Below are 22,209 nucleotides of genomic sequence, written 5' to 3' on the forward strand. Positions count from 1 at the left end.
AGGTGCTCTGCAACTGAGATAACAATCATTTCCTGGTGCTGATAACGCCAAGGTTGCAGGTTCGATCCCCCTATGGGACCGCTGCATATTCCTCAAAATCCCTTCCAACTCTACAATTCTATAATTCTATGAACTGGAAACCTAGGAAGCTTATGCCAGCTAAGACCATTGGTCTATCTAGTTCAGTGCTGCCTGCACTGACTGGCAGCAGCTCTACGGGGGTTTCAAGCACACAATCTCTCCTATCTCTACCTGAAGATGCTGAAAAGGAAGATAAGAAATTTGACTATAATTGGAATATTGTCTTTGGAATAATGATATTGGAAAACTGCTACATTCAGTTACAAGGAAATTCAGGTGGGAGGGACTAGAGGAAGTAATATGTTTATGAGGTTGGAAGTTTAATTAATTAATTAATTTGTATTGTTTATGTTGTTATATTCTTTTTATTTTTAATTTAATCATTTTTTTTGTTTGTATGTTTCATTTATTTTATAATATGTGTTATATTTGTATAAAACTTAATAAACATTATTGTAAAAAAAATAATATGAAAATGCTGAAAAGGGTCCCCCACCTATGGAGCGAGTTTTGCACTAGATGGGCTCAAACGATATCATAGAATCATAGAATTGTGGGGACCCTGAGCATTATCCAGTCCAACCCCCTGCAATGCAGGAATATGCAGATGCCCCATGCAGGGATCGAACCTGCAACCTTGCCGTTATCAGCACCACGCTCTAACCAACTGAGCTACCCACCTGGAGATATGATTCTGTGCTTCTCTTGAATGACCAGAGCCCAGCATTTCCCCGACACGCTCATTTAACGTCCTCTACAATGGGACGCGGGTGGCGCTGTGGGTAAAAGCCTCAGCGCCTAGGGCTTGCCGATCGAAAGGTCGGCGGCTCGAATCCCTGCGGCGGGGTGCGCTCCTGTTGTTCGGTCCCAGCGCCTGCCAACCTAGCAGTTCGAAAGCACCCCCGGGTGCAAGTAGATAAATAGGAACCGCTTACTAGCGGGAAGGTAAACAGTGTTTCCGTGTGCTGCGCTGGCTCGCCAGAGCAGCGATGTCACGCTGGCCACGTGACCCGGAAGTGTCTCCGGACAGCGCTGGCCCCCGGCCTCTTGAGTGAGATGGGCGCACAACCCTAGAGTCTGTCAAGACTGGCCCGTACGGGCAGGGGTACCTTTACCTTTTACCTTTACAAAAGAAATATGCAGCTGCCTCCACTCTCCCCCAGCTCAGCAGGACAGGATCCGTCTGTGTGCATAAGAATCCAAGTTCAATTCTGGGCCTCTCCAGCGAGAGACCTTTGCTGAAACCCCAGAGAACCACGGCCTGCCAGTCAGTGTAGACAATACGGAGCTAGATGGAGCAAGGATCCAACTCATCATAGGCAGCTTTTCATGCTCCCACATCTGAGCACCTTCCAGCCTAACTTATTCTACAATTTTGCTGTAAAGGTAATTTTGCCTAGCCTTTCCTTCTACATAACATTTGGACACCATATGCAGGGGATCCGAGAGAGTCAGCATACTAATTATTTGAGAGCTGCTACCTTAAAAAGACAACAACTCTACCATTTGGCTTAAACCCAAATACTCCACAGCGTGTGCCCAGCAGCAATGCTTTTACTATAATCCAGTGAAGCCTGTGATTAAAACAGAAAAATGCAAGAACACCTGGAACAGTGCAAGACTAGCAAAGTGCATGTTGGGTGTTACAAATAATAATAAAAAAATATTTTTACAGGAGAGGCAGGGGGTGGAGTGGTGGACCTGAACAGAGAATATTGCCAGTTGCCCAGCTCCATTTTGGGATTTTTTTTGGGGGGGGGAGGGGAGCAGAATCCAATTCAGTTTGCATTTAAAGGTGAACCTACCTATTTCGTGATTTCCGAAATGATACACAAACTGAAACAGCCGTCCTTCAACATCTGCACTTCTCTGAATTTTTGCAGCACAGTTCTCCAGCTGGGCAACATGTGCAAAAGTCCATATATACTAGGGTAAAGTGTGCATAAGGTAAAGGTAAAGGGACCCCTGACCATTGGGTCCAGTCGTGGACGACTCTGGGGTTGCAGCTCTCACCTCGCTTTATTGGCCAAGGGAGCCGGCGTACAGCATGTGGCCAGCATGACTAAGCCGCTTCTGGCGAACCAGAGCAGCGCACGGAAATGCCGTTTACCTTCCCGCCGGAGCGGTACCTATTTATCTACTTGCACTTTGACATGCTTTTGAACTGTTAGGTTGGCAGGAGCAGAGACCGAGCAACGGGAGCTCACTCCGTCGCGGGGATTTGAACTGCTGACCTTCTGATCGGCAAGTCCTAGGCTCTGTGGTTTAACCCACAGCGCCACCTGCGTCCCTAAAGTCTGCATACAAGTGCATACAAATGCAAATATTTGTCAAAATTATATTAGGCAAAACTATATTATGCATATATGGGGGGAACTGCATGTGTTAGTGAAGATAACATACAAAATTGCATTATATTAACAACAACAACAACATTTGTCTACCAGCCTTCATCTGTAGATCTCAGGGCGGTTCACAACATAAAATTACAATATAAAAAACACAAAATGCATAATAATTAAAACAAGAGCTAAATTCATACAAAATCAGTGATGAATATTCATGAGGACTTTTTTTTTTAAAAGCAGACTTGGAAATGTGGAGATCTGAAATTAAAACTTGAAAAATTAAGAAAGGGCAGCAAATTGACAGATTTGAGACTCTTGAGAGTCCCATGGACTGAAAGAAGATCAAACCGATCCATTCTGAAGGAAATCAGCCCTGAGTGCTCACTGGAAGGACAGATCCTGAAGCTGAGGCTCTAAGACTTTGGCCACCTCATGAGAAGAGAAGACTCCCTGGAAAAGACCCTGGTGTTGGGAAAGATGGAGGGCACAAGGAGAAGGGGACGACAGAGGACGAGATGGTTGGATAGTGTTCTCGAAGCTACCAACATGAGTTTGAGCAGACTGCGGGAGGCAGTAGAAGACAGGAGTGCCTGGCGTGCTCTGGTCCATGGGGTCACGAAGAGGCGGACACGACTAAATGATTAAACAACAACAACAACCTGTCAGTCAATCTGATCTGTAAGTCAGGGGGACGAGAAGGAAGAGATGGGCAGCCCTGATTGGAGAACGTATTATTAATGCCCACCCCTACGGCACCATCTTCACCAACCTGGTGCCAATCAGTTGTTTTGGACTTGGGCCTTGCTAGCTGGGGCTGTTGGGAGTTGGAGCCCCAACCCCTTAGAGGGCACAAGCTTAGTAAAGAGTACCAGCCATCCTGTTATTTCTCTTAAGTCTCCAGCCTCTGAGTTCCTGGCATCTCACATTTCCATGCACAGCACACAAACACCCCACGGCCGTTCTCGATATGCCCAGCCCGTGGACCACATCAATTTAATCTTTATGAAGACACAGGTGGTCAATATGTTCTTGAAGCACCATTTAACTTACATCGACGGTCGTTTAAGAAAGTTTTCGATTTGCAGAAAAGCAAGCGAAGAGGCGAAAGGATGGCTGACAGAGCAGATAATACTATGTTTTCTTAAAAGGCCCAATCACCCAGTGCATGGGAAAGATCTGGGTATCTGGACTGGATCCTAAGCACACCATAAAACTCCAAGCATTTGCTAAAAGAGGGTTTCAGTTTTCTTGGTTAAATAATGCCTCTGGGGTTAGCGTTTCTTTTTAATCCCTTTTCTGTTTATCTTTGGCAATTGAGTTTTCTGGGAAGGTAACAGTCCAGGCAGCAATATGTTGACGAGTTTTGACAAAGGCTTTGGGTTTGTTTAAGGATGGAGATAAAAAGTCCCAAGGGACTGCAGTCCAGGGCTCACTTTCTTCCTCTTCTTTATAACAATCCGTCTAACCTACAATGATGTGCAGAAATGGCACTGTTGCAAGTTGCACATCGTCAGGCGCCAGGCAAAAACATTCCTCTTCTCCCTGGATTTTGGCTAATTAAACAATTGATGACCTTTTAAACTGGGGGGGGGGGGGCAGTATTGTTATTACCTGTTACCAGGGTATGTATTTTTACTATTTTCTATTGTAAACCGCCCTGTGCTCCTCAGCTGAAGCACAGTATAGAAATTTAGTAAATAATAGCATAAATAATAGAACTCGTTCCACATTTCTAGCGCAGCAACAGCACCCGCACTGTGGAACTCCCTGCCTATTGACTACAGGCAGACGCCTTCACTGTACTCTTTTCGGCTAAAAGCATTTTTGTTTAGGGAAGCCTATCTGGGCATGCAAAATGCTGACATGTGTTTTTCTCCAACTTTGTGCATATTGACACAGTAATGTGTCAACCTTACGTTGATTTAGTTTAACGTAAGGTTGACACATTACTGTCAAAAAGACAGATCTCCCCCCCACACACACACACCATGAAGCATTTATCCTGAGCTGTAATCTCCATCCCGCTTCTCCAGAGGGAGATTTGGGTCCCCCTCAAGGCAGATCTGGCACCTGCTAATGGTCTACGGGCGCAATTAGCTGCTAATCGGCACATTCACCCTAATTGTTTCCTTGGAGCTTAATTACATGATTCCTGAAAGAGCCCATTTGCTGCCTCTCTGGTTACAGTTAAGATGAAACTGTCCCTCCTGAGGAAGCCTCATAATGGGGCACAAAGGCAGCGCATTATGCTCAGGTGGGAGCGCACTGGCCCGCCCACCGGCACACCAGGACTGCAAACATTTGGGGGGAAACATGCATTCATGCTGTTCAGTAATTGCCAGCCCAATTCTAATAATTGGTGTGGTAGTTGTACGTGCAAACATCCCCAGGAGTGTTGTTAAATAAGCGACTGAGTATTCAAGGCCCATCTCTGAACATGGTTAACCTTAGTTCTGCTGGTGGGATTAGGGATTGCGAGAAAAGCCTTTTCCCGCCTTGCGGTACAATGCAGGAGAATCTAAACATCCAATGCGCTCATTCCATTAGTGCAAGGACTCAGACTTGCCCTGCTCTGCTTCCCACATGCTCTCCCCAAATCTGCTCAGGAGAAGTGGGGAAAAGCCCAGAACAGTTTGTGCAAGCATAAATCCTTGCGTTGATGGAAGAATTTACCTAGTGCTACATTGGTTTCAGCAGCCACAAAATTAAAAGACACCTGCTTCTGATGTATAAAAGTGAGAGCTGGACCGTCAAGAAGGCTGATCGCCAAAGAATTGATGCTTTTGAATTATGGTGCTGGAGGAGACTCTTGAGAGTCCCATGGACTGCGAGAAGATCAAACCTCTCCATTCTTTAGGAAATCAGCCCTGAGTGCTCACTGGAAGGACAGATTGTGAAGCTGAGGCTCCAGTACTTTGGCCACCTCATGAGAAGAGAAGACTCCCTGGAAGAGACCCTGATGTTGGGAAAGATGCAGGGCACAAGGAGAAGGGGACGACAGAGGACGAGATGGTGGGACAGTGTTCTCGAAGCTACCAGCATGAGTTTGACCAAACTGCGAGAGGCAGTGGAAGACAGGAGTGCCTGGCGTGCTCTGGTCCAAGGGGTCACGAAGAGTCGGACACGAGTAAACGACTAAACAACATTGGTTTCAACCAAACAATAATAATTCATCTTTTATATAGAATAGTGCTATTGGTGTATTTAATAAGGTAGGCTTTATGAGTTATCCACACCTTTCTGAAACATCAGTTTAAGCCACATGCTCCAAATTCCTAGCTTGGAAACAAAAACAAGTTGTCAGATTCTTTACCATTTAATCCTTTGAGAGCATCAAATCCCTGCTCTTCCTGCCTCAGTTGTCCACTGTCCTCTTCACCCTTTCCCCTCTCTGATTCAGTGTAGCAAGCAGGGTTTGATTGAGAAAAATGTCGGGTTGCTGGATTAGATCAAAGGCGCTAGACATTTAGAGAGTAGTACTATACCACTGGTTGGATAGTGTTCTCGAAGCTACAAACATGAGCCTGACCAAACTGCGGGAGGCAGTGGAAGACAGGAGTGCCTGGCGTGCTCTGGTCCATGGGGTCACGAAGAGTCGGACACGACTAAACAACAACAACTATACCTCTTTAAACAGCTTCCCCTGAAGAATTCTGGGTAGTGCAGTTTGTTAAAGGTGCGGGGAGCTGTTAGGAGACCCCCCAACTCCTCTCACAGCTACAATTTCTAAAGTGGTTTAACAATAAATTCCACTTTACATGGCACTCTGAGAACTGTAACTCTATGGAAGGAATAGGGGCGTGAATGTGTATGAGATACAAACACTGGTTCCTAAGACTTAAAGTCGCAGGATCCTTTTAAATAAGTTCTGGGCAAAATTGGTGAAGTAGCAGAAGTTTATTGAAAGGAAAACACCATTGCAAGATGGGGGACCAATGCAGACACTCCTGGTTCAGGAAATCAGAAGCATTTTATCCTTTCTCTGAGTGCAAAAGTCCCTCCTCTACACGCCCACGAGGAAGGGGCCTGCAGAGTTTACAGCGTATCGCGTCCGCCTTAGTAACATGTATAAAAAGTTTACAGTACCAGCATAGATCTGCTCTTAAGGCAAAATAGTCACCTTTAGGATTTTTCCGCATAGACAAACTCCAGCCCTCCAGGTGTTTGTGACTATAATTCCCATCATCCCTGACCACTGGTCCTGTTAGCTAGGGATGATGGGAATTGTAGTCCTAAATATCTGGAGAGCCGGAGTTTGCCTATGCCTGTCTTAAAGACACCACAGCCTCTGCTATGCCTCATTCAGAAAAGCAAAGGCGGACCTTGGATAAGCCTCAGGAACCCCTGGAATTTTGCTAATGGGACAAGCTCTTACGCTGATGGGATCAGAGATCTGTGCTAGGAGCCTTGGCTGAGCAAAAGGGAGCAACCTCAACATGACTTTCAGATCAGAACTCTTTAGAAATTTCTGCAGCCTCCTCCAATTCCTTTCTTCCTTAGGTTAAAGCGTTGCTCGAAGGCAGACCTAGACTTGGCTCGCTGGTAATTAAAAGCACCTCCAGCCTCTCAAGCAGGCCTGGGATTGGACAGAATCAATATAGAAAAGGCCGGCCTGTCAACCCCAGATCAGGTTGTTTCCATTTAATTTCCTCTCCGCCCGCCGATCACGTGCGCCTGTCACGGAAGGCTGATGTATGCTTGGCAAGAGGCCACATTAAGAAAACCTGACACCTGAGGCCCAGGGGATATAAAAGTATAATTAAACAATTATTTGCTCACATCAGAGCAGGTGGCTAGACGGCTCTCTGAGCAATGGGGTGTGCGACTGTGACAGACACTTAAAAGTTAGATTATTTTTTTTAAGACAGTAAGTAAAGGTGCCCAGATATCATGAGTCATCGCTTCATTTTAGAATTCTTGAGGGTGTACAGGTTTCAACCCAGATATTTGGCTTCCACCTTTAAATCAGGACTCAAGATTTCCCATGTTTTAGAATCGTAGGACCGGAAGGGACCCCGAGGTTCATCTAGTCCAGGGGTCTGCAACCCGCGGCTCCGGAGCCGCATGTGGCTGTTTTACACCTTACCCGCGGCTCCGGGGCGGATACTACCGAGGGGAGGAGGCGCATTGTGCGCCCCGGCACTCCCCACTGTGGCGGGCGCTGTACTGGCTGCGACATCGCATGGGGGTGGTGCGTGCATTAGTCACGCACCGTCCCGACGTCACCTTCCCGCCCGCCCGCCCGCCCGCTACATTGTAAGGGGCATGTACGCTGGTCACTGCATTGAAAGGGGGCATGTACGCTGGTCACTGTTTTGAAGGGGAGTGAAGAACACACACACACACAAAAGGTAACTTGTTAATTTAACGTTTATTTCTATGAGGAGGAGTAATTCTGAGGGGTCAAACAAAGAAATAATAAAAAAGTGACAAAAAAGTTATTTTTATAATGACGAGTTTTGCGGCTCTTTTTTTTCCTTCGGAAACGGGTCCAAGTGGCTCTTTTTGTCTTAAAGGTTGCAGACCCCTGATCTAGTCCAACCCCCCGCAATGCAGCAATCTCAACACACGGTCTCCCATCCAATTTGAAACCGGACCGGACCCTGCTTAGCTTTGCAAATGTGTTAGCAGTTTTCTGCACCACCACCCCAAAGAAACTTTTAACCTGCTCCCTCCACTGTCAGTAGCAAACAGGATTTTTTGGGGGAGGGGGTGTCCATACAAGTAAGTAGTAGATTTAAAGATAAAAGGGAAACCCCTGGTTGCAATATGGGAAGAGTATTCCCCCTGCAATCTATAGGGCTGAGGAACCTGTAGAATGCCAGAAGTTCCTGAACTACAACTCCCATCATCCTTGAACATTGGCCCTGTTACCTGGGGCTGATGGGAGTTCGAGTCCAGCAATAGTCGAAGAGCCGTGCTCTAAATTTGGCTGGATTGGAGACCTGTTCCAACCTATCTTTCTTTTTTGCCTTCATTCTTGGCTGCTGCCTGTTTTAGGCAAAACCTATTCTTTCTCGAGACGTTTTCTTAGCAGCAAACCAAAGTGATAAATAGGGGAACAGATGAGGCCAGAACCTAAATAGGCCCCAGCATACGGTTCGAATGGCTCCTGGGGGAATATTCATTCTGACAACTTACAACTTCCCTTGGGGGAAAACTAAAGTTTCATTTAATGCGACTCTGTGCAAGCTTTTTTTTTATTTTAAAGTTTTAATGATGCACTTGGTCAGTTATTTGCCTCCCCACCCCTCCACCCCCAGATGCTGGGTGCATTCGGCCCATGAGCAATCATGGGGTTGGCAGGTCTTGAGAAATCTCTGAGGGAAAATAGAGGTTATTCTGACTCCTTAAACCAGACCGTTTTACCTCAGACCGAGTGCAATTGTCTTGAGTGGCAGGGCTGGCCGTAGCATTAGACAGAGCGAGGCTGTCGCCTCAGGAAAATGTTTTGACGTGTCACGACAGGGCAGCAAATTGTTAGCTATTCAATTTATTTTTTATTGTGTTTTTACTGCCGGGGAGACAGAAAGGGCCATGAGGGATTCTCTGCCACAGGTGACAAAATAAACTCAACCAGCCTTGGGTGTTATATGCACCCTGACTGTGGAGAGGCCGTGAGGGATGGGAACATCTGTGGATCTGACTTCAGGGAGCAAAATGTCTTGGGCCAACCCGGGCCAACGGTATATAAGAGATCTAGCTGGATCACTTTGGAAAGCCTCTCTACATCCACCTGTGTGTTGTGGATTCTGTTATGTACTGAAGTTCTCACCCTGGGCCAGCAGGGGGATACTGTAGATAGTTATGCAAATGAAGGATCGAAAGTGACGTTCAGTGATTGGATAGTTTTGGAAAGTTGCTACAGTAACGTTGTACTGGAGCTCTATATAGGCAGGCTGACTGAGCTCTTCAGTTCAGTTCTGTTCTGGCCTCTGAATAAACAAGAGCTGTTTGAAGAATCGCTGTGTCGTCTGATATGTTCAGCCACAACTTAACAGATTCCACCGTGCCCATGTGTCAAAGTCACTGAAGTTTTACTGCGGTTTTCTAAATTGTTGGAAGCTGCCCAGAGTGGCCGGGGCAACCCATAAATATCATCATCATCATCATCATCATCATCACAATTCAAGCACCACTGTCAGGTCTTTCTTGCAATCCTTTTTTTACTTTTTGCAGCCGTAGAAAGATGAGGTGCTGTTCTCGAGTAAGGGAGAGCTCCCCTCCCCAGATCACAGCTAGCTTCTCGTATCTCCACGGAAGATCTTCTGTTCTGTTCTTATAGCTTACAGAGTCTTTTCCTTGGGAAGAAAAATTCAGGATAGACTCAGTTTTGATCTCTACATTGCCTCTGATCAGACTCTTCCCGCTTTCAAATGCAAACAGTCTCTCTCTGTGTGTGTGCAGAGAGAGGTGTTTCTCCCGGGCTGCCTTTGCCGAACATGTCCAATTAAACCAGCCGAACTCTTGCTAGACAGGGTTAAGTTCTCCCAGATGGCAGAGCCATCATTAATTCAGGGCATGCTGAGATAAGACCACTCGGCTGCTAGCGATCTCACCTGTGAATCGTGCTAAGCTTTCTGTGCAAATACAGATTTTTCCTTTTGGAAAGAAAGAAATTTGCTCCTCGTCATCATGGCCGTTTGTTCTGTGGATGTTGATGCTGGCAGGAATTTTGCAATGATGCAACTGATTTCTTGCTCTCCTTTCCATTCTCCCTTGACCCCTGGTGGAAGGAGGCGTTGCAAACCTCTCTTAGAGCTAGAGTAGCAGGTAAAAATCATAGTCCGATTACCGGCACTTAGGGGCATATTTTATTTAAAATATTTCTTGACTTCTCTTCACAGCACAGCAATTTCAGAGCGGGTTATAATTAAAAGAGCTGTAAACCCACAGACAGCATCTTAAAAAGCAGAGACATCACCTTGCCGACAAAGGTCCATATAGTAAAAGCCATGGTTTTCCCAGTAGTGATGTATGGAAGTGAGAGCTGGACCATAAAGAAGGCTGATCGCCAAAGAACTGATGCTTTTGAATTCTGGTGCTGGAGGAGACTCTTGAGAGTCCCATGGACTGCAAGAAGATCAAACCGATCCATTCTGAAGGAAATCAGCCCTGAGTGCTCACTGGAAGGACAGATCCTGAAGCTGAGGCTCCAAGACTTTGGCCACCTCATGAGAAGAGAAGACTCCCTGGAAAAGACCCTGATGTTGGGAAAGATGGAGGGCACAAGGAGAAGGGGATGACAGAGGACAAGATGGTTGGACAGTGTTCTCGAAGCTACCAGCATGAGTTTGACCAAACTGCGGGAGGCAGTGGGTGACAGGAGTGCCTGGCGTGCTCTGGTCCCAGGGGGTCACGAAGAGTCGGACACGACTAAACAACAACAAACCCACAGTAAAGTTACTGGAAGCAAGGCAGCCAAGTCACCAACAGCGAAACCGACAACATCCATACTGGCATCAGCTTCTAAGGTTGGGCAAGAGACACTGTCTTCAGCCGGTGCCTAAAATTTAAAGATCAGGTGCCAACCATTGAGGGAGTTCCACAACTGGAGTGCCACCACCAAGGAGGCTATTCCCAGCCCCAAAAAGGATAGTCAAATCTATCATAGAATCTTAGAGTTGGAAGGGACCCGAGGGTCATCTAGTCCAACCCCCTGCAATGCAGGAATCTCAGCTGAAGCATCCATGACAGGTGGCCATCCAACCTGTTTAAAAACCTCCATGGAAGGAGAGTCCACCACCTCTTGTGGGAGTCTGTTCCACTACTGAACACCTATTACTGTCAGAAAGTTTTCTGAATGTTTAGTTGGAATCTCCTTTCTTGCAATTTGAAGCCATGGGTTCGAGTCCTACCCTCCAGAGCAGGAGAAAACAAGCATGCTCCCTCCTCCATGGGACACCCTTTAAGATTTTCCTAATGTAAACTCATTATCATTTTAACGTGAATTTCTCTGAATATAAACATCTTTGTGAGCATTTTTCTGAATGTACTGCATATTTGTGGGTTATTTTCACCAACAGATGCATTTTCAAATTTTGCCTAATATAATACATTTTATAAGCATTTTTTCGATACACTAGTATATGCACTTTTTTGGGACACATTACTTGGAGTTTGGATTTCAAAGGATAGCTGTGTCTCAGTTCACATATTGTTTTGGGAAGCACAGATTGTGGGGGATTCACCTTTGAATGCAAACTGAACAGAATTTATCCCCAACTTCCTACAGTCAAGAGCGCCTCCCTGGCAGATATTGACAACTGGACAGGTCTATAGAGGAGGTGGAGTTCTGGGGTGGGGAGTCTGCCTCCGGGTTGCAGACGGCTTCGTAAATCACATGCAGCTTGAAGCAGCCGCAGCAAGATAGAATTTTATCTAGATTTATCTAGCTGCTGAAGATCACCAGTGGACAAAAATCACCCACTCATTTCAGCCTTCAGACAGTGCATGGATTGGTTTTATCCTATGTAACAATATCAAATTTGTTCCCTGAGTGTGGGTCTTAATGTAAACCAGAATGGCACCATTAATAATAATAATAATAATAATAATAATAATAATAATAATAATAATAATAATACATTTTATTTCTACCCCGCTCTCCCCAGCCAAAGCTAACATCAATAAAATCACAGTAAAAACATAAGAGGGGGAAAGGGGGGGGGACCCAATTTAAAATACAGGTTAAAATGCAATTTAAAATGCAGCCTCATTTTAAAGTAGCTGATAAATCAAGACCATAAGGGAAGGGAAACATAAGGGTCAGACCAAGTCCAAACCAAAGGCGGAACAGCTCTGTCTTGCAGGCCCTGCGGAAAGATGTCATAGAATCATAGAATCATAGAGTTGGAATAGACCAGAAGGGCCATCGAGTCCAACCCCCTGCCAAGCAGGAAACACCATCAGAGCACTCCTGACATATGGTTGTCAAGCCTCTGCTTAAAGACCTCCAAAGAAGGAGATTCCACCACACTCCTTGGCAGCAAATTCCACTGCCGAACAGCTCTTACTGTCAGGAAGTTCTTCCTAATGTTTAGGTGGAATCTTCTTTCTTGTAGTTTGGATCCATTGCTCCGTGTCCGCTTCTCTGGAGCAGCAGAAAACAGCCTTTCTCCCTCCTCTATATGACATCCTTTTATATATTTGAACGTGGCTATCATATCACCCCTTAACCTCCTCTTCTCCAGGCTAAACATGCCCAGCTCCCTTAGCCGTTCCTCATTAGGCATCGTTTCCAGGCCTTTGACCATTTTGGTTGCCCTCCTCTGGACATGTTCCAGTTTGTCAGTGTCCTTCTTGAACTGTGGTGCCCAAGTCCCGCAGGGCCCTAGTCTCTTGTGACAGAGCGTTCCACCAGATCGGGGCCAGTGCTGGAAAGGCCCTGGCCCTAGTTGAGACCAATCTAACCACCTTGAGGCTCGGGACCTCCAAAGTGTTGTTATTTGTGGACCTTAAGGTCCTCTGCGGGACATACCAGGAGAGGCGGTCCCGTAGGTATGTGGGTCCTAGGCTGCAAGAGCCTTGGCACTGCCCCACAACTTGCAGGTGGGGAGGGAATCGTCTATATACTCACTGAGCAGGCCTTGCAACACAAGCAAGGCAGGGAGCTCAAAGCCTCTTTTTGTGCTGAGTCCTCTTGGCACACAAAAAAAGTTTTTTAAGCTCTCTGCCTTGCTTGTGTGTTGGGGTGTGTGTGTGTCACATTCAGTGCACCAGCTCTGGAAAACTAGGGATGTTCACGCGAGATCTCACTGCTAGCCACAAGGTGTACGATCTCCCTCTGCAGTCAGCAGCATCAACGCTTCTGAGCATCAGTTGCTGGAAACCGCTGGGGGTTGTGTTCGAATCCTGCTTGCAGGCTTCCCACAGGCTTCTGTCTGGCTACTGTGAGAACAGGATGCTGGGCTAGGTGGGCCATTGGCCTGATCCAACCCTGACGGCCCCTCAAGGGAAACCTCTGCATTTGAGTCAGGGGCCCCTGCTTGCTCCTCAGGGTCCCTGACCTGTGGGGTGTCTGGTTCGTCTTCTATGAACTCCATCCCTGGTTCAAGGTCCTGACTAAGCATGATGTACGTCAGCTGGAACGTGTACAAAAGAGGGCAACCCATATGATCAAGGATCTGGAAACCAAGCCTTATGAGGAACAGTTGAAGGAGCTGGGTGTGTTTAGCCTGGAAAAGAGGAGATTGAGAGACGATATGAGAGCCATAGAAACCTAGAATCGTAAAGTCAGAAGGGACCCTGAGGGCTACAGTGGTACCTCGGGTTACATACGCTTCAGGTTACAGACGCTTCAGGTTACAGACTCCGCTAACCCAGAAATAGTACCTCGGGTTAAGAACTTTGCTTCAGGATGAGAACAGAAATCGTGCTCCGGTGGCACTGCAGCAGCAGGAGGCCCCATTAGCTAAAGTGGTGCTTCAGGTTAAGAACAGAGTCAGGTTAAGAACGGATCTCCAGAACAAATTACCGTAAGTTCTTAACCCGAGGTGCCACTGTATTTAGCCCAAAGCCCTGCCCACAGCCATCCCTGGGTGGGCTTGAACCAACAAACTTCTGGTTAACAGCCAGATGCCCTGACCCATTGTGCCACTGGGGGAAATAGCTATTAAAATAAAGAGGGATTCTATAGCCATCTTCAAATATCTCAAGGGCTGTCACATGGAGGAGGGAACATGCTTATTTTCTCTTGCTCTGGAGGGCAGGACTCGAACCCATGGCTTTAAGTTACAAGAAAGGAGATTCTGACTAAACATTCAGAAAAACTTTCTGACAATAAGAGCTGTTCGACAGTGGACCGGAGTCCCATGAGAGGTGGTAAACACTCCTTCCTTGGAGGCTTTTAAGCAGAGTTTGGATGGCCATTTGCCATGGATGCTTTAGCTGAGATTCCTGCATTGCAGCGGGTTGGACTAGATGACCTTGGGGGTCTTTTGCAACTCTACAATTTTATGATTTGTCATTAAGTTCCCAACGTGGGGCAGGGGGCCTGTCATTGGCACTGCTGGCTGGAAGGAGTTGAGATTTAAGCTTTCCCTCCCCAGGCATGACCAAGGGAGCTTAGTTTCTTTTTTTCCTCATGCTAATTGCTATACCAGCATCTTAAAAAACAGAGACATTACCTTGCCAACAAAGGTCCGTATTGCAAAAGCTATGCTTTTCCCAGTAGTGATGTATGGAAGTGAGAGCTGGACCATCAAGAAGGCTGATCACCGAAGAATGGATGCTTTTGAATTGTGGTGCTGGAGGAGACTCTTGAGAGTCCAATGGACTGCAAGAAGATCCAACCTCTCCATTCTTAAGGAAATCCCTGAGTGCTCACTGGAAGGAGAGATCCTGAAGCTGAGGCTCCAAGACTTTGGCCACCTCAGGAGAAGAGAAGACTCCCTGGAAAAGACCCTGATGTTGGGAAAGATGGAGGGCACAAGGAGAAGGGGACGACAGAAGATGAGATGGTTGGACAGTGTTCTCAAAGCTACGAACATGAGTCTGACCAAACTGCGGGAGGCAGTGGAAGACAGGAGTGCCTGGCGTGCTCTGGTCCAGGGGGTCACGAAGAGTCGGACACGACTAAACAACAACAACAGTTGCTTCACAGGATTCCCTGGGCAGGCTCAGGATGACAGTGCTGATGAAATCTCTGCTAGGTAGATCTAGCTTTAACCTCCCCTCCCTGAACGCCAATTACAATTCCTCTGTGGGTTTTTAATTTTTAAAGACCCAGAACACCATTGCTATTCATGCGTCGTTAGGCCCTGATTTGGCAGCGGGGGGAGAGATCTGGGAGGACGAGAGAGGGCCTGGGAGCCAACCGTCCTATGCATAGCTAAGGCCCAGGCAGAAAGATGCTCACAGCCGCGACTAGGGCCGCCCCCCAGCCCCGCTGCCCCCAATTTTCCATAACTGCTGAGCACCTGCAGTTCCTCAGCAACTTAATCAGGCCCTTGGCTCCAGCACATCGCAAACCACAGCTGGATCCAGCCACCGCCTGGAACTATTATGGCATTTCCAGAAGAGATAACTGTGTAGTGTTATTGCCGCTGGGAGGGGTGGAAATCACGTTTGCTGTAAAAACAATGCCTTGCCAGGGCTTCAGGAAAGATGAACCACATTGTGTTCCTCCCTTCCCCCCCTCTTTGCTATTTTCCCATGGGACAAAACGGCAAAAACACCCACTTCCTTCCACCACCACTTTTTTAAAAATCTGTATAAATGGATGGAAAACAAAACACATTCCTGACTGCTTGGGCTACTCTCATTAACCCTTTGCTTTGGCAGTAAATATTGGGATGTGGAGGGGGAGGGACACATCACGAATGTGTTAGATTATGTTGTGTGGTATAGGGCAAGTGGATGGAAGGGTGTTCTTCGCCCTCATTATATTCTAGGACTAGAGGACTAGATGACCCTAGTTAGACGAGGTGAGACCCTTGGGGTCCCTGCCAACTCTACAATTATAAGTTTCTATGATTCTTGGTCTGGGTCGCGGGTGGCGCTGTGGGATAAAACACAGAGACTCTTGGGCTTGCCAATCAGAAGGTCGGTGGTTCGAATCCCCGCGACGGGGTGAGCTCCCGTTGCTCGGTCCCTGCTCCTGCCAACCTTGCATTTCGAAAGCACGTCAAAGTGCAAGTAGATAAATAGGTACCCCTCCAGCGGGAAGGTAAATGACGTTTCCATGCGCTGCTCTGGTTCGCCAGAAGTGGCTTAGTCATGCTGGCCACATGACCCGGAAGCTGTACGCCGGCTCCCTCGGCCAACAAAGCGAAATGAGCGCCGCAACCCCAGAGTTGGTCACGACTGGACCTAATGGTCAGGAGTCCCTTTACCTTTATGATTCTTGGTGGACCACAAGCTTAACGTGAGTCCACAGCGTGATGCAGCTGCAAAAAAGGCTATTCTAGGTTTCATCAACAGAGGTATAATTCTGCCTTGGTCAGACCACACCTGGAATACTGTGTCCAATTCTGGGCACCACAATTTAAGAAAGATGTTTACAAGCTGGAAAGTGTGTGCAGAGGAGGGAGACCAAGATGATACAAGGGTCTGGAAACCAAGCCTTATGAGGAATGGTTGAAGAAGCTGAGTATTTTTAGCCTGGAAAAGAGGAGCCTGGAAAGGAGTCATGATAGCTATCTCCAAATATCTTAAGGGCTGTCACATGGAAGAGGGAGCATGCTTGCTTCACCTGCTCTGGAGGATAGGACTCAAACCCATGGCTTCAGGTTGCAAGAAAGAAGATTCCAACCAAACATCAGGAAAAACTTTCTGACAATAAGAACTGTTTGGCAGTGGAACAGACTCCCATGAGAGGTTGTGGGCTCTCCTTCCTTGGAGGTTTATAAGCAGAGGTTGGATGATCATCTGTCATGGATGCTTTAGATGAGATTCCTGCATCGCAGAGGGTTGGACTAGATGACCCTTGGTGTCACTCTATGGTTCTATAACTCAGGGAAATCCAACGTGGGACTCTGGACAGACAAAACTAAGTATTTCTTCACATAGTGCCTAGTTAAATTGTGACGTTCATTGCAGAGAAGAAAAGCCATGGTGCATCTTCAGCAGCACAACCGGACGTCTTCCTCTGCCGCAGCTGCAACAAAACATGTCTCTCCTGTATCAGTCTCTACAGCCACAGCAGCTGCTGTGGTTTGACTTCGCCCCCAAAGGAACACTCCTCCGTTGTCTCCCGAGATGGACGGATGCCAACAACCACGAAGTAATTTAGGCATAGTTGTCAACTTTTCCCTTTTCTTGCAAGGAATCCTATTTGGAATAAGGGAATTTCCCTTTAAAAAAGGGAAACGTTGGCAGCTATGGATTTAGGTTTGATGAGGCCCTCAGCTACTGAAGGTATTGGGGCCCCTTATATGTCCAGCTGTCCTTTGTCAACAACAAATTGTCGCTGGTTTTTTTGTGTTGAATATATGCTATGTGGTAATTGATGGACCTAAGAGGTATCTAAAGCCATTTGCACATAACAAAATATGTATGTTATCAAAGTAATTGTTACAACCAGTCCATGCAGAATGTAGGCACCCTATATATAGAAATGAGCAAACCAGTGATATTTGAGGGATCAGGCTAGCAGGCGGGGCCCATGACTTACATCACAGGAGCCTACACAACACAAAACACTGTTGCTGGATGTAGGTTTTATTTTGTTTTTTATCTTATATTTTGGAAATGTACGTCCAGTGGGGGGTTTTTTCTTCCTTTTGGGGGCCCCCCAAGAGAGTGGGACCCTAAGCTATAGCTTGTTTAGCTTATACGTAAATCTGGCACTGCAAGTAATCAAAAGAATATAAAATAGCAAATAACCAAATGGAGAAATCTGCCCATTTTGCTGCTCTAAATTCGGGGGAAGGCAATGGCAAAGGTTTAAAATAAATAAACAGTGTCAGTTGGTCACACCAAAAGTCCTGCCTCCCCCCCCCCCATGCAACCCCCTCTTTTCATTTCCATGGCAATTGCACATGGCGGAGAGAAGGGGAATCTTCCTTGCGCCTCCGGCCAGCTGTAAGTAATGCGCAAGGCAAGTGTGGCGCTCTCTCAAACACCGGGAGAAGCGTCCCCGGAGGAAGCCTTCGCAGCTGGGTGCAAAGTCAGGCTCATCTGGCAAAAAGAACAGTTCAGCCACAGAGAGCACATTAGCTCCGGAAAGTCGCGTCTCATTAATCCTCTTGCCTGGGAAAGAGCATTCCTGTTACGGTTTCGCTGGCCAGAGGCCCAGCGCCACCAACAGCCAGAGGCTAGTATTCTGCCACTCGTTTAGCAGCACGGCCGCATGCTGCCAAAAGGGGAACGGGAGGCCATCGCTGGTCCTACGAAACCTGGCAAGCTTTTACCTCGTAGGGACGACCAAACGAAACGATCACATGGGGAACTTTGGAGAGACTTTGGAGAGAGTGAAATATGTTTGCTGTGCTGTATGCGTTAAGGATCTTTTTGGAACTCGCCGGGACTGTTTCCAATATTGGTGGAACAACCAATCTTCTTTGGAGATCACTCGTAGCTGAGTAAGATTGTCTTCCAGAAACACGGTTTTAACAGTGAGTCTGTAAGTGACTGTGGGGGCCAGTTCTGGATCCACACCTCCTTCCACAGCGGGGACATCGGTTTCCGGGTGGGAGCTGATCACGGTGTGGATTTGCCAAGCGTGCCTTCCTCTTAGCACATTTCTCCCTTGCGTCCTGAGTTCGAGTGTCTTCAAAGCCCAGGACACCTTTGGTAAAGGCTGTTCTCCAACTGGAGCGCTCACAGGCCAGTGTTTCCCAGTTTTCAGTGTTTATACTACATTTTTAAAGATTTGCCTTGAGACAGTCTTTAAACCTCTTTTGTTGACCACCAGCATGACGCTTTGGAATAGAGTAGTTGCTTTGGAAGACGATCATCAGGCATCCGCACAACAGGACCAGTCCAACGAAGTTGATGCTGAAGAATCATTGCTTCAACAGTAAGGAACAACCAATAAAATGCATTGAACAAAATACAAATTATTCTTTCTTTTTAAAAAATCTATGTATTTTTTTTAAATAGCAGCACTGCCACTGAGCTGGGAGCTGCACTGAAGGGAGTGTTAGCTTGCCCTTGACAAAAATTCCACATGCACACCCAAATCCACACACTATAGACTTTATACGTGTCATATATTTGAAGCACATCCACAGACACCCAAAAATAATCTTGCAATTGCTGCTCTTGAATAATTGCTTTAAGTGCCTGGGTTCATCGACAAGCAGGAATGGAGGAATCTGCCAATTTTGGTTTCTCCCAGTTTCTCATCTCTCTGGTCTCAGGTTCAGTTTTGCATCAGTTTGTGGTGTGTGTGTGTGTGTGTGTGTGAGAGAGAGAGAGAGAGAGAGAGAGAGAGAGAGAGAGAGGGAGGGAGGAAGAGTTCTCACGAAAATTCATCACCATTTGAATGGTGCATTTCTCTTAAAAATACATTTTTGTACGCAGTTTTCCTGGCCTATATACTTTTGCAAGCATTTTTCCTCCGTGCAATGCATTTAAAATGTTACTTTCAATGACATATGCATCGGTTGCATGCTTACCCCTAACATAAAACATTCTTGGAAACATGGTTGGGGTGGAGAACCGTGCCACAAAATTCAGAGGCACGCAAAAGGATAGCTGTGTTTGCTTCTTGTTGTGGAAAGTATTGAAACCTGTGCTGAATTCTCTCCTCCGCCCCTCATCTCCATCATCAAATGAAGGCATGCTCAACATGAAATGCGGAAAACGATATAAATAGCATAAAGAGCCCGAAATTTTTGTCTCCCTCCATAAATCCAGCTGCAGCACAAAAACCAAATTACTGCTCTCTTTGGAGAAAAGGTGAGCTGTGAAACGAGAAGTAGGGTGTCCATGTGTCCTACTTTGGAGAGAAGATCTGAAAGCATCCTGTGTTTGAAGGCCTGCCCGGTCCAAATGTGCTTTAAAGATAAGGAGGCTGCGCTGTCTAAGCTGCTCACAATTAGCTTAGAATCCTACCATGGCGCTGAATGGTTACTCCAGCCCTAACAGCTGGAATTGTTCAGAGAGGTCACAAAAAGCATAACAGAAATTCCACACCTGTTTGAAAGGCTGTCAGATACCTGCTCACTGTTTGAAGGTGTCCTCTGTTTGCTGGGCGGCCTGATCCAAGTCCAGGTTAAAGGAAGAACTTTCTGGTGGTAAAACAGTGGAACAGTCTCCCTTAGAAAGCGATGGACTCTCCTTCCTTGGAAGCTTCCTCAACCTCGGCCCTCCAGATGTTTTGAGACTACAATTCCCATCATCCCTGACCACTGGTCCTGCTAGCTAGGGATCATGGAGGGCGGAGGTTGACGAAGCCTGTTTTAAGCAGAGGTTGGAGGGCTACCTGTCCTGGGTGCTTTAGTTGAGATTCCTGCATTGCAGGGGGTTGGACTAGATTACCCTCAGGGTCCCTCCTAACGTGACAGTTGTATAATTCTATGCAACTCAATGTCATAGACTAGCTGGATGCAGAGGACTTGTGGGAGACATCAGTTGGGGAACCCCCAAGGGAAGAAGGCTCAGAGCCTGGGGATTGGTGGTGGGACGACGATGTGTGGTCAGAGAGAAAAGAGGGAGGAGACTGGGAGGAGGAGGCGTCGGAAGCTGAAGAGGCAACAGGGCTTAGTGAGCTGGGAGAGTCTGTGGCAGAGAGCAGTCCAGAATCAGAGGCAGAATCAGAAGCTGGTGAGGAGTGGGGCCAAGAGACAGCTGCTGAAGAACCCAGGGAGTCTCCCCCTCCTGCTGCAACCAACTCCCCTCCGCCCTATCTCCCGGAACAGGTAGAGAATTGAAGAAGTTGGAACAAAGAGAGATGAGACGAAGGAGCCTTAGCTGCTGGGGAAGGAGAAGCCTTAGAGAGTGATGGAGAGGCAGCGACCTTCCATCCTCCCAACTGCCTCATGGGACAAAGCCTACTGGGGAGAGTTGCTGTGATCACTAGGACTGAGCTGCTTTGGTTCCTTTGAATAACACTGGGGCATTTAATAATAATAATAATAATAATAATAATAATAATAATAATAATAATTTTTTATTTATACCTCGCCCTTCCTGGTTCAGAAAACCGGGTTCAGGGTGGCTAACAACACATTTAAAACACTTAATTGATGCAACAAAAAACAGCATAAAATACAGTATAAAACGTGAATAACAATAAATTCAGAATTCAAAAATCAGTTTAGGGGGAAAATCCATCCAATAAACATTAGATGATCACCAGGGCTAGCTGGCTAAATTAGTCCTATTTGGGCTGAACAGCTTGGTAGGTTTCTGGAGGAAACATCGGCTTTAGATCCATTTTACTGCTGACCTGGGATGCGGGTGGCACTGTGGGTTAAACCACAGAGCCTAGGACTTGCCAATCAGAAGGTCGGCGGTTTGAATCCCCGCGACGGGGTGAGCTCCCGTTCCTCAGTCCCTGCTCCTGCCAACCTAGCAGTTCGAAAGAACGTCAAAGTGCAAGTAGATAAATAGGTACCGCTCTGGCGGGAAGGTAAACGCCGTTTCCGTGCGCTGCTCTGGTTCGCCAGAAGCGGCTTAGTCATGCTGGCCACATGACCCAGAAGCTGTACGCCGGCTCCCTCGGCCAGTAAAGCGAGATGAGCGCCGCAACCCCAGAGTCGGTCACGACTGGACCTAATGGTCAGGGGTCCCTTTACTTTTACCTTACTGCTAACTCTGGCTCCTGACACCCAAGAACAGAGACCTTCAGAGGCCCATCAATGGTGAGCACCTTGACAGCGGATTGAGCAGGTGCACACACACCTGGTCACAGAGTTCCTCACTACAGAGAGATGCATTTTCCCGTTTAAATTCATAGAATCATAGAGTTGGAATAGACCACAAGGGCCATCGAGTCCAACCCCCTGCCAAGCAGGAAACACCATCAGAGCACTCCTGACATATGGTTGTCAAGCCTCTGCTTCAAGACCTCCAAAGACGGAGACTCCACCACACTCCTTGGCAGCAAATTCCACTGTCAAACAGCTCTTACTGTCAGGAAGTTCTTCCTAATGTTTAGGTGGAATCTTCTTTCTTGTAGTTTGGATCCATTGCTCCATGTCCGCTTCTCTGGAGCAGCAGAAAACAACCTTTCTCCCTCCTCTATATGACATCCTTTTATATATTTGAACATGGCTATCATATCACCCCTTAACCTCCTCTTCTCCAGGCTAAACATGCCCAGCTCCCTTAGCCGTTCCTCATAAGGCATCGTTTCCAGGCCTTTGACCATTTTGGTTGCCCTCCGCTG

At 46.9% G+C, this 22,209-nt stretch overlaps 1 non-coding gene across 1 annotated transcript; it reads right to left on the minus strand.

The window, feature by feature from the left end:
* Nucleotides 1-686: 686 nt before the first annotated feature.
* TRNAI-GAU (transfer RNA isoleucine (anticodon GAU)) lies at nucleotides 687-762 on the minus strand. Its single transcript has one exon. It is a non-coding gene; the product is annotated as a tRNA-Ile (tRNA).
* Between the last annotated feature and the right edge of the window lie 21,447 nt (nucleotides 763-22,209).

The sequence above is a fragment of the Podarcis muralis genome, chromosome 1 (genome assembly GCF_964188315.1).
Source record: "Podarcis muralis chromosome 1, rPodMur119.hap1.1, whole genome shotgun sequence".
Lineage (NCBI taxonomy): Eukaryota > Metazoa > Chordata > Lepidosauria > Squamata > Lacertidae > Podarcis > Podarcis muralis.